We start from the raw sequence: 12894 nt of genomic DNA on the forward strand, positions 1-12894 counted from the left end.
TGGTTTTCCTCTCTTTATTCCCATGTAAATTTAGTAGTGCTGTGATACTCTACTGGCATATTTTAACAAAAATGTTAAACATGCTCATTTTAGAAGGGTTTTAAAAGTTCATTGTAAAGTTTTGTATGCTGTGAAACATTAATCAGTTTTTATTACTCATTTTGTCATTTGTATCTACTTGCATTCATGTAGCTGGATTAAATTTGAATAATTAATAAATGTTTTATACAATTTTATTGAAAAAAAAATCAAATGTACCATATCAAATTTTCACACTTCTGTTTGTACATTTAGAGATCAAAAACTAAGTTGTCAAGTTGACTTATGCGCTTTCAGTTGGGCAATTGATCCTTAAGTGCATTGCCAGTGTAATCTTGGCAAATAGTTACTTAATTTGAATGTTTTCCTGAAGTCTGTAACTTTTGCTAGCGTAGTGGTATAATTATTAATGTAAAAGTGCAGAACGTGTGGTTGATTTTTTTTAAAAAAGTGAAATTTTCTGATGTAAAGTAATCTAGAAAATCAAGAACCTATGTGTTAATAATCAGAGGAATCTGATTTAGAGGAGGAGTAACACCAAAATGAACATGTACAAACAGAAAAGTAATGTAACTTCATCAACATTAGCCCCTGATTTTTAGAAAGGTTTTAGTTTAACTGGTGGTTCAATTATGTATTTCAGCTATTACTGTCCCATCTTAATCTCACTGTCTGGATTTTAATAACTTCTGAATGTTACACATTATTTCATTTTATGTTTTTGTTATTTGGATAGCTGTTTTCTAATTGTATAATTTTTTTGCACAATTAAACTGAATTTGGAATGAACTGCAAAGAGAAAAGTACACGAACATTGTAATATTCAATATGTATGTAGACTTTGTGCTCCATTTTTCATAACTTATTTCTCTTCCTGTTCTCAGACCACTGTAAGCAAAATCCTTAAGCCTTCTAGTGTACTTCTGGAGTATACAGTCCCAAAATAAAGTACTTGTGTCCATCTGTAGTAAAATAATCTTGAGCAGGGGTTCTCAAACTTCATTGTACCGCAATCCCCTTCTGACAACAAAAATTATTACATGACCCAGGAGGGAGACCAAAGCCTGAGCCTACCACCACGGGCAGAGAGGCCAAAGCCCAAGGGCTTCAGGCCCAGGTGGGGGCCTGTAACCTGAGCCCCACTACCCAGGGCTGAAGCCCTTGGGCTTTGGCTTTGGCCCTGGGTGGTGGGGCCTGGGTTTTGGCCTTGGGCCCCAGCAAGTCTAATGCCAGCCCTGGCGACCCCATTAAAAAGGGGTTGTGACCCACTTTGGGGTCCCGACCCACAGTTTGAGAACCGCTGATCTTGAGTATTAGTGTCGCTTAAAAAAAAGAAAAAGAAATCACACAACTTGTCCTTTCTGTGTCTGTAGAAGAATATTGTACTTGATAATACATTGTTACAGGTAGATTCCTGTTTTCCATGGAAAATAAAGTTGAATGCTCATAAGACTGACAAGCACTTCACTTGTTAAATGTCAGATAAATGAGCCTGTTTTTTGAGAACTTGCAATTAATGGAAAAATGTTTATTTTGCAGATAGTTTTATTATTAAAACGAGTAACTATTAGCGTATCTCAAATAAACAATACAGTAGTACTGTTCAATGCCTAACTGTACTAAGCAATTTGGCATTGTTTCAGTGATAGTTAATTTTGGAGATATTGCTACCATTTTTCTCAGATACACCTAGTCTCTGATTTTAAAAAATATTGTACTTGGGGAAACATGATGTTAATTTGGAAACTGAAAAAGATGGCAACAGCTATAGAATGTGCAATATTATGTCTTTCTCTTTCGTTGTACTATGAAAACTCTTTACTTCTGTCAAATTAATAGGCCATTTTTTGTAGAGCTAGCATTCCTCATAAGAGGTATCATGCTTTCTGTACATTTGGTTGAATTCATGAAACTCATTCTGGAGGAGACAGTGTAAAAGAGAAGCTGTACCTCAGTGGTATGCTCTTCCTTTTTTGCTGTATAAAATTTATTTTGTATTATTTGCAACTGCCTCAATGCTTTATGGGAGCAGATAGTCTATCATTTAAAAGTTTTACAGAGCCTTTGAACAATTTCTGCACTTTCATCATCTCCTTCGGGGGTGCTCTGATAAAATCCATGTTTTTTTTTTTTTTTTTTTTTTTTTTTTTTCTAATATCTTGCCTTTTAACTCTTTTCAAATGTATAATTGTATACCGTTTCTTAATCCTATTGGCATCTGATATCTTTTTTGTCTGCACACATTACTGTAATTTTCCTGCCAATCTTATGTTGCCTACTAATGGGCCTGGGATTCATTATATTTCCATCTTCCCTACACCTTGCATTCTCTCTTTTTCCCTAAGTTGTACAGTCAATATCTATGACTGAAATTTGCACTGTGAAGCAGTTCCACAAGAAATGTATCTTTAAGGTGGCTGCTTTACATTTGAAAACTGTCAAAGGATTGGCTGGATACAGTATTGTCCAATGAATGAATAAATTGGGTTAGGTTTTATCCTTTTGCTTACTGTGGTTTGAGAACTAAGTTGTTTGTTTAAAAAAAATCCAACATATTTCCCTTTTTACGTTTCTCTGTGGCAGCTTGATCTGCCTTTCTGTGTCTTCCTCATACCTGAATGTGAAAGATACTTGCCTAACAGCTTTTTAATTTGTAAACTAAAACCTAGTTTCTTCTTTTCAAAGAGAGAAATTGCATTTAATTTTTTAAATGAATCCTTATGAAAATTTTCTGTATTCTGTAAAAGGGTATATATTTCAGTATATTGATGTCATATATTTAGTAGTCTGTTTTATTATAGGTAAAACACAGCAACATTAAAAATCTAATTTGTTAGGCAAATTGGTTAGAAAATGCAAATCTCTCTGCTGAACACATTTATGAACTAAGTTACCAGTTATTTTCAAAGAATAGACAATCTGGGATAATAGAAAAGGTTTAAAGTGACATGAAACTGGAGTTTGGGAATATATTTTCCTTTCATAATAGTTATTTTTGTGGGGTAGGGGTGGTTTTGGTGTCAACCTTAAAGTGTACATTAAGGTAGAACAAAAGTGTAAGGTAAGTACAGTAGTAATAGGTGAAGCATAATATGTAAAAGGGTAGTGAAAGTAGTGAAAGAATAGTAGCATTTACACTAATGATAAACAGAGCTGAATTCATACAAAGTCTTCTGACTTAAATACAGAAGAGCAAATGAATTTAGAGTCATGGTTGAAACTGTTCTCTGCTCACCCTGTCGCAGATAAGTGTTACTGAAAAATATAATCACACTTTTGGAAGGTATGTAATAATATGGACACTAGGTTGAGTTGAGGAATGAATTTCAGCCTTGAAACTGAATTTTTGTAAGATTTGACCTTTGTGTGTTAATTAATGATTTTGTTTGTGTATAAAATAAGATAAAAGGAGAATTTTATTGCAGTACATGAACACGTTAGGAACTATTAGTATGTGGAATAAATCTGTATTTTTACCTCTTCTCTCTCCGCCCCCAAATGTGAATATACGGTGATAGACTGTAACTGTTCCTTGAAATGGATACGTTTGTTTAGGGTATTGCATTTATTTAAAGGGCATATGCACATTAAATATAACAATAGAAGAGAGTTGTCAGACTTTCATTTCATAGCTGTTAAAATACTTATATGGGACATGCAGAGGTTTAAAAAAAAAAATTAAAGCTGCAATTAAAAGCCCAAAAAAAAAAAAAAAAAAAAGACCTCTTGAGCCACATTAAAAAAAGTATATTAGAAAATGAAGATAATCTCACTCTGTATATGAAAAACAAAAAAATGCCCAACACTGGCAAATTAAATCATTACATAAATATACCTTAAGAGGTGAGCAAAGTGTTTGAGATTACTTTTAGGTGATGTGGGGGACATAGACCAAGACCAAAAGTTTTAGCCTAAAGCAGGCTATTCTACAAGTAAGATATTTAAAATGTGAGGGGGAAAAAATCAGTTTTATTAACAGGAACACTGGAAAACTCCTTATTGTATGGAAATAAGCAGTTCTTAGACAAAGAAAGAAGTGGTATTGCCAAAAGGCGTTGACTAAAAAAAAAATTTCAGTATGTAACCTTTTGCATTTTATCCTTTTTATAAGCTGTTTTGTACTTCAGTTTTCTACAAAGTAGAATGTTGAAAACGTTAATGCATACAGATTTATTTCCTACTATAGGAAGCATTAAATCTAAGTTGGCAAATTAGCCAGAATATGTTGACAGGTTTTTTTTTTTTTTAATGAGAATTTATACCAGTTTGGGGAATTTTAGTGTTTTATGTTTTGTAATTTATAATTTAGCTTCAGTATAATCTTGCCAGTCTCTTAAAATCTGCATAGTGCCCTAAATTAAAAAGTGGTGATCCCGTACAGGTTCTTCAAAAGTACCTGTGATTCTTTATGAACTCTAGAAAATATAGCAAACTCTCCCGTTGGACTCAAACTTTTTATGCTGGTATTGTAAATCAAATGGATGCTTTTGGATCTGTTAACTGTCACTGTAGCAGTGCTGAAAGATCCACTATTTCTGCACAGCACTGTATTGCAAGAGCAGCAAATTCTGACATGCAGTCTCGCAGCTGTCATTTATTTATTTGCTCCTCTGAAACATTGAGATCCCATGTTTGCATTAATAACTTGGCTTTCAATTGCAAATGTTTGTTTTGCATGCAGGTGACACTTTAGTACTACTTTGCTATTGAAAAATCGAGTTTTAAAAGCAGCTGTGGGGATCTGGTCTCTTTTGGAGGAGAGAATCCCCAAAGGAAGTCACTAGTCAATACATTTGTCACTTGATAGCAAACTTCATGAATTTGAAAAGGTCTTCCAGGCACTAGTTCAAATTTTAGTGATTCTGCTGTATGCAGACTGTAGTATATAGGTAATATACTCTTCTGTTTATTTTTTTTTTTTTAAATCAAACATTACCAGTCATTGTGGGGGAAGGAAGGACAACTAATTATCTATCATCCATACAATACAAGTTTGCTTCCTAATTATCTTAAACCATTTTAGTAGTACAAGAATCCTTATGACAGCTGTGCATTGGTGTGTGTTCATGAAATTGCTTCTCTAAATGTCTGATTTTTTTAAAATGACCGGGTAATGTGTTTGGTTCTTTTAAGCAACTTGATTTAAATTCTTATGAAGTTGTTGAATGTAGAAATTGTGACCTATTGATAACGTACAGTTAACTAGTTGTGTTTTGTAATGGAATTTAAATAAAGCATCAGTGAATGGAATTATACCATCCAAGTATTATGTGAGCTCTACAATTATATTTAAATGAGTTGTTGTGATTCCTTTATTAGATACATTGGTTGCTGAAATAATTAGTCTAACTAGGATGTAGGGTGTTTTGTTTTTGTTTTGTTTTTGTGTGGGGAAACCTGAATTCTCATCTGTATTGTATTTTTTTAAACAAAGTGGGTTTTTGTAATTTTGTGACAGTACTTTTTTTTTAAATCCGGAGCCCCTATTAATTTTAGTTTCCAAATTTTGTAACATTGGCATCAAGCTGATAAATTGCAGAAAATATTGTGCACTGTTAAATATATTACTAATCTGTAAAACACCCACTTCATTAAACATTTAGTGCAGTATTTAATTGTGAAAGAACCAGTTTAGAATTGCTGTAAATGGGTGGGTAAAAATGTAAAGAACAAATCTGGTTGTAGCATCATCATCCAAGTACTTTTCTTATTGACTCTTGCAGTATGAATACTTCAGGAAATGTTCTATATAAATGTTTCCATCGTTCACAGAAACAGTAGCTATTTGTTTCTTGTGGTTTGGTATATTACTTGTTAAATTGCATTTTTTCAACTTTCTTGTATAACTATTAACATTTAGTAAAAATAGATTTTATAGAACAATTACACTTTGAGAATTTTCAGACAAACAAGTAGCTACTGCTTCAATATCTTTTATTTGTCTTAGATTACATTATGGTGAAGTAGGTGCACGACTTGTGTATGTATAGTTAAGCCAACATTTTTCTGTGTGTTATGGGGACTAGCAAAATCTACATCACAAATTTTGACACATTACAGCTGAAGGAAGAGGAACACCTTGCAAAGACAAGAAACATTCTTCATGGAAAGATGCTTGTCCAGCGGTTTGCTTCTTATGATTGAACTGAGCCTGTAAGGATTCATGGATAAAATGAACAGGAATAGATCTGAATAAAGCAAATCTGCATACATGGTAACCAGTAGCTCTTTTACTTTTTTATGTTGCTTAACTGTTTTATTTGAGGGAAACCTGTGTGATTTAAAACTTATAGCTTTTGCAACTTTATTACTGGTTATATACATTTGGCAACTATAATGTGCAAGCAATTGGAAAAAAAGTCAAGTAAATCCTTGTTTTTATAGTAGTTTGTTCTTGTTAAAAATGTTCATATGATAATGTCTGTACACAGCACCACTTTGATTACAGTAGATGTAGTGTTGTAATAAACTCTTTAATGGGGCTGATGTGTAAAGCTGTTCAAGTTATTTGATGTTTACACCTCAGGGAAAGTCTTGTGTTCAGCAATATTTAAAGATAATGATTCTATGAAAACATTTATACTGTCTTTAAAAAAGCATTGCAATAGAGTTTTTGCATATGCATCAACCTAATCTTGCGTTCAGTGACTTAAAAATACTAATGCCACTCTTTCACACTTGATTTTGATATACAAATAGGTGATTACACAAAGGCTTTAATAATTTGCTTTTCCAGCAATTTTTACATAGATGGCCTGTGAATTTGCTGAAAGGCATGTAAAATTGTAAAAACTGCAGTTTGATTGACATTCTGTGATCCACATAGTCTGTCATTGTTTTGGGGAGAGGAAATCCTAGGTTGATGATTTTAGTAAACTGAAAACTGTCTCCTACAACATGCAGCTGGACTAAGACACTACAGTTTACATTATTTTCATTTAAACTCTTAATGTTGGGAAAATGCTGGCCTTTTTGAAATACAGCTGCAGTTGTTTACGGTTTTATGTTAATAATGCTTGTGTTTGTTTAGGTTTTTCCAAGGCCATAGGCAGTCTGTACATAGCTGTATATTAGAAAAATGTGACCGATGAAACCAGTCATGATGTTTCCACTTTTTCAGATAATATGGATTCCAGTGGGCTTGGTATTTCCTTAAAACTGGGGTTTATCCACACATCTGTGTAAAAGGGGGATGGTATGCTTGTACATTCCTTGTGCACTGGTGGGGAATACTTTATTGCCTTAACAAAAAGTGAAATAGATTTAGTCATGAGGTTTTGCAAACTTGTCTAAAAACAATTTATTGGAAGTTGGAATTCAAACATTTTAATATCAGAGTATGAACTAAAGAATGAAAGTAAATTTCAAATGACTAGAATTTGTTCTAAATTTTATGAAGGATAAAAATTAGAATAATAGGAAGTATGTATAACACTTGGCAAATTTACAATTTGCTTTTGCAGACTGGTGTGGATGTTCATTCTTAAAATATATTTTGAGTCACTTTAATAGATTAGTCTGAGAAGTTTTCACTTCTTATACAGATAGCTTGCAGAGCATGTTTTAATGTTTTAAGCTAAGTTTCAAGACCTCAGTGGCTTCAAAAGGTAATCTTTAAAACAAATCATTGGTTTGTTTTATAACTTAATTTTATGTTAAATATTAAGGCCCTATTCAGGAAAACACATGCTTATGTGCTTTATTGAACTGGGGCCTATATCCTGTGCAACTGCAGAAGCGTTCTATATAATACTGAGACTCTTAATTTAATTTTTGTCATCTACCATCACGCTAGATTTTCTGCAGATAGGCTGATAATATTGGACTTGCCCACATGCCTCTGCACATTTTTATTTCTTAAATTCTGTACCTCAGGTCCTCATGCATGGGATTATTGGTGTTCTTGCTTTTGACTTTCAGATGTTTAACCCTGTTTAAAAATGAAAACTGACTTTTAAAACTTTGTATACTAAACATTGTATCAAACAAGTCACATGACTTTTTTCCTGTTTTTGTGAATAGGTGTTGGTTTTAACTAGTTCTGATGTAACTTCATAGCTTTCTTAACAAACATTGTTTATTTTCTGTTACTTGTAATAAGTTTAAGGGAAGAGAGAACCTGCATATGCCTATTACATGGGAAATAGCTAATACCGAAGGGTCAGCAGGTAAGTAATGTGTCCACATGGCTAGAAAGCTTAAACCCAGAAAAGAAGTATTTTTTAATTTCATGACTAAAATTAAAAAAATTTAAGCAGGAACCAAGATTTTGTTCCATTTAGTTATTTGAAATTGATGAATGATACTGTTACCCTTTCCACATTGGGTATCATTTCTTTCCCTTCCTTATCCTTCTGTAGAGACTTCTATTGCTGGCAATGGAGGCACCAAATATCCAACATAAGAGTTAAACTTTTAATAGAAATCTGTCTGGCTTGTTGGTGAGGTCCTAATATATGAGGCCCCTAATTTCTACCTAGTCTCAATATGTATATAGTTTGAGTGGTTAGATAGCGATCTGGTGTATCTTGTGACTAGATGGATTATCTCTTCATTGTGGGTTTACTTTTGTCAAATCTGTTCTGGTTTAAAGTGAAAAGATCATGTGTGTATAAAAATAATCCAAAAACCCTTGCAGACACCAAAAAGGAATATGTCCCATTATACGTTTCATGTGTGTAATTAGATCTGCAGTGGAATTTGTATCATGCTTCAGTTTATTAAGCAGTACTGAAAATTTTCTGTGCCCTCTCAGGAGATGTCAGTTTCGTAGTTTACCAGCAGGTGATGCTGCACCTGCATGATGCGTTAATTTCTCTTGAAGTGTTCTTTGGTATCCAATTGTATTTAACCTGCTTCTGTTTGTGAAAGGACAAAATAGTCTGTTGGGAAGTACATGATATTTTGTACGTGGGCATTCATAAGTAACATTTTAAGTTAACATGATATGGCTCTTGTCCAAAGGATTAAATGGTTACCTGAAATAATGAATTTTTTTTAAAGCAACAAAAATAAGATTACTTTTACAGTCAGGTTAGCTAAGAAAGTTAGTCGGCTTTCTAAAAAGGTGTTTTTACAGACCGAAAAACAGTGGAATATATTGGGGAAACATGCACCTTTTGCTCTCGTTCCCTCTCTGTTCTTTAATGTGCCAACAACCTACATTCAGATTGTATTACACAAGACAGGCATTTGTCAAATTTTGTTTAAAAATTACATACAATTCGGCTCTCAAATGGCTATTGCATTTGTATGTGTAAGACAAAAGATACCTTATTAAATTTAGGCTTTAACTTATTTATGAGTGGATTTTCTGATTTGGTTTCTTTGTTGAGAGTATTGAGGTTTGTGAATTTTTTTAATACTGTATTTTTTCAATCTGATTATGCTTAGTTGCATACCCAAGTCCTTGTAAATGTTTTCCCTAGCTGCATGTGGTTAATTGCAGATTTAAATGTTGTATATATTTGTCATTTGTGTTTCTAGTAAAAATACATGGCATTATTCTTTTTAGAAATAGCTTATTTCTTTTTTCCTTTCCTTCTGTCAGTGTACAATTTACTGACTTTTTTTTTTTTACTAATTTTATTTATGGAATCTTATGCCCCTTGCATAAACTGTTTATCAGTGTGTTTTGTGTAAACTAGGTTATGGCCTTAAAACCCTGGCTTTATGCTAGTTAAGGTACACTGTGTCATATAGCATTATATAAAAAATGTATGTTTAATATTTCATTTACACTTGAAAGACTTAAGACCCTAAATTCCTTTGCATTGAACTTCAGAAATAAAAACTTCATATTCTCATAGAAGAAAAGTAGTGATCAGATATACAGATTTCCTGTAGCAGGCAGCATTCCTTATAATACATGTCTTTTGACTTTGGAAAGAAGCAGCATTAATTTTTAGGATCAAAATTATTCAGGTAGTGGATGATATTGTATGTCTTTAGTGTAGTGAAATGATTGTAGCATACAAGGCAAGACTGAATGTGCATTATTCAGAACCTCTGGTAGTCTCCTACAATTTAGGTTATTAGAGGCTGAACGAAAGCGAAGGTTGTTTTTTCATGGAAATATCCATGGTCATATGTTCTCTCAGGATTTTTCCTGTGTTAGATCAGACATGATAAAGGGCCCCTCTAGGTTGTGAACCTTTGAGGCCTGTTGAGATTTGGAGGTTTGAGTCCTTTCCTTACCCCCAGTTATTAAATGTGGATATTGTGTTCTGGTGTAGATCCATCTAACCATCTTTTGAAACATAACTAGTTTTGTTACAGGTGCTAACTGGCAGGTAGTCAAATTTATAGTTTATCTCATTGAAATAAGGAGAAATTTAATTTGAAATTTCCCAACCAAACATGATGGTAACATATACAATAATCTTAAATGTATAGAATTCATCATTAATAGAATTGTAATATAACCAATTAATAGAGCTTATTGACACCACAGCCCCTTGTTTAATGTATTTTGTGTAGAAAAGATTTTGAACTGTTCATATTGTTGCCACATGTTGTGTTATTAAATATACATTCCCATGACATCCTATAAAGCTGAGAAAATAAAGGGTATGCATTCTGAATACACGTGATGTCAAATTCAGTTTGCTTGCTATTATTGATGTCTTGAAAAAAGTAGGTAGTCTTTGAAAGGAGAATAAATTCCTTTTTGGGAAATTTACAAAGGATAACTAGCACTGACGACTCCTTCAGCCTTTAAAGGTTATATGGTCTTCCTGTACTGTTCTTCTCCCTGATCTCCATTCTACTCAAAGGTGCAATTGTTCAAGACATAATTTTAAAGTGTGACCTTGGAAATTTTTGTATTAATAGAAATGCAGACTTATTACATTGCAAATTGTAAACTGATTGGTGTCTGTATGAATGCCTGACTCCAAAAGGTTTTTATGAATAGTAACAGCTTCCTAATACCAGCAGGCCAAAGAGTGTCATAAGGTATTGAGTTTCTGGAGACCTAGATTTTTCAGCAAGGTAAGGTGCATTTCTGAATACATTTTCAATTGAGGCACCTAGGATTCTAAATTAACTTTATTAAGACTCATTCCTTTTTCATGTTATGCTTGGAATTTTACATTAATTTTAATTTTTCATTGGTTTTCTTTTTTAATTACCTTTCTTCCAGCCCTTAGAAGACTATTTAGCAATTTGCTGTCCAACCTTTTTGTTGGTCTTAAACTGCAATACTAGTTTACCTTGTAATGAAGAAATAAAATTCAATTTTTATTAAAAACAAAAACCCTTTGTGTGTCATTTTTATTTTGTCTAACATTCTTACAGCATTCAGCATGTCACATTCTATCAAACTGAGATATTCAGACAAATATAAAAGTAATATTGTGTGCGGAAATAGTTGACTAAATTCTCTTCTAGAAATATTTTCATTCCTTGGCCAACAGTTGTTCTTTTAATTTTGTCATCTTATTTTCAAAATAGCAAACACTTTTCTGCTCAGCTTTGGAAGAAGGAAACATTCATTAGCCTAAGTAGGACAATTTGATATTGGTAATTTCTAATACTGGAAGGCACCCATTTTCTCACCATTTAAAAAACCTGTGGTTCGCTGCGTTTTAGACTATGAAGAAAGGATAACTTTAAAGATTTGCATAGCTTGTTTTGTTGTCAGTGTGTTCATTTTCTTCCTTAAATTAGTCTACATTATTCAAAAGCAAAAATTTGTGTATGCTATATACTGTAGTTTGGCGCAAAAATCTCTGCTACCTGGCTTACGCTAAACAAACTAAACCCTATCCTTTGTAATTCTGAGGATCTGTTCAACCCAGGAAAGCTTGAAAGGGGAAGAATTGCTGTTCCGTGTGTATAGTTTTACTGTTGGACAGTAAAGCTGTTGTCATTACAATTGAGATTTTGAGTCTATTGCTTGCAGTGGTTGCTCTGAAAGTGATGTGTTTGACATGGTTCAATTAACATAGCATTGTCCTAAAGTTGCACTTTGCAGTGTTGCCAACTTTCATGATTTTATTTTGAGTCTTGTGATACCTGGGTATTTTTTCTTAAAGCCCCCTCTCCTGCAGCCATATGTGAGAATCTCAGCTTCCATTTGGAAAGACAAAAATTCCAGCTCTCATGGTTGCAGAGAAAAGGTTAAAAATAGGACCTGAATGTACCCCAAAGACTCAGAAGGCAAATAAAATAAGCCCCAAGTTTTTGTTTTTGTTGTTGTTATTTTTTTTATTTGTAATTGAAACTTCAAAAGGGCGAGAGCCTGGGAGGAGGGAGATTGTGCCTGACTGGTCACAGTCAACTGAGCTCTCACCAGGTCTCGAATAGGAGATTCCTTCCCAACTTCTCCCCACATGCTGCCACTGTTGAGCCATGCAGCACCAGGCCCAGAAGAGCAATTGCCTCTTTCTGCTGCTCTAAGCAGCTCAGCCTTGTGGAAGAAAGCTGCCTCCAGTGCCGTGTGGGGGAGGGTCTCTTCACCCCACATCTCCTATCCTGCCCAGCAGTTATTTCTCTCCCATCTAAGCCAATCCTGTCCCCCAACCCTGCCATCAATTCTGCCCCTGGTCCCAGCCTCATCTCTGCAGCTCCTGGGATTCTTCCCTCTCCAGTCTATTTTTGGAGTGGGGGAGGGGAGCTGCAGCAGGTATCCGCTCTCCCCCTTCTCAGCCCAGTGTTGCAGGGAGGGAGAGGGAAGCGGGGAAAGCGTACATCCCTCCCATTGCTCACAAGAGGGGAGGGGGAAATGGAGCAGCTGCCCTGAGTTGCTGGGCTCTTTCTGCTCCCTCCTGTCATGAGATTGGTGTGAGCTCCTGAGGGGCTGGAGGGAGAGCAGCTCTACCTCTGCAGCTGTCCTGATTGGCTATTCTTTCC

At 34.3% G+C, this 12894-nt stretch overlaps 1 protein-coding gene across 5 annotated transcripts in view; it reads left to right on the forward strand.

The window, feature by feature from the left end:
• The window catches only part of CPSF6 (cleavage and polyadenylation specific factor 6), a 49695-nt gene extending 40359 nt beyond the window's left edge, over positions 1-9336 (forward strand). For all 5 annotated transcript variants that reach the window (XM_024198216.2, XM_024198215.2, XM_024198217.2 and 2 more), the window contains one exon: positions 6100-9336. The gene's annotated coding sequence lies outside the window, so the exon portion shown is untranslated. The remainder of the gene's footprint in view (positions 1-6099) is intronic.
• Positions 9337-12894: the final 3558 nt, after the last annotated feature.

This window comes from Terrapene carolina, unplaced genomic scaffold, assembly GCF_002925995.2.
Source record: "Terrapene carolina triunguis isolate 2854851 unplaced genomic scaffold, T_m_triunguis-2.0 Scaffold68, whole genome shotgun sequence".
Classification (NCBI taxonomy): domain Eukaryota; kingdom Metazoa; phylum Chordata; order Testudines; family Emydidae; genus Terrapene; species Terrapene triunguis.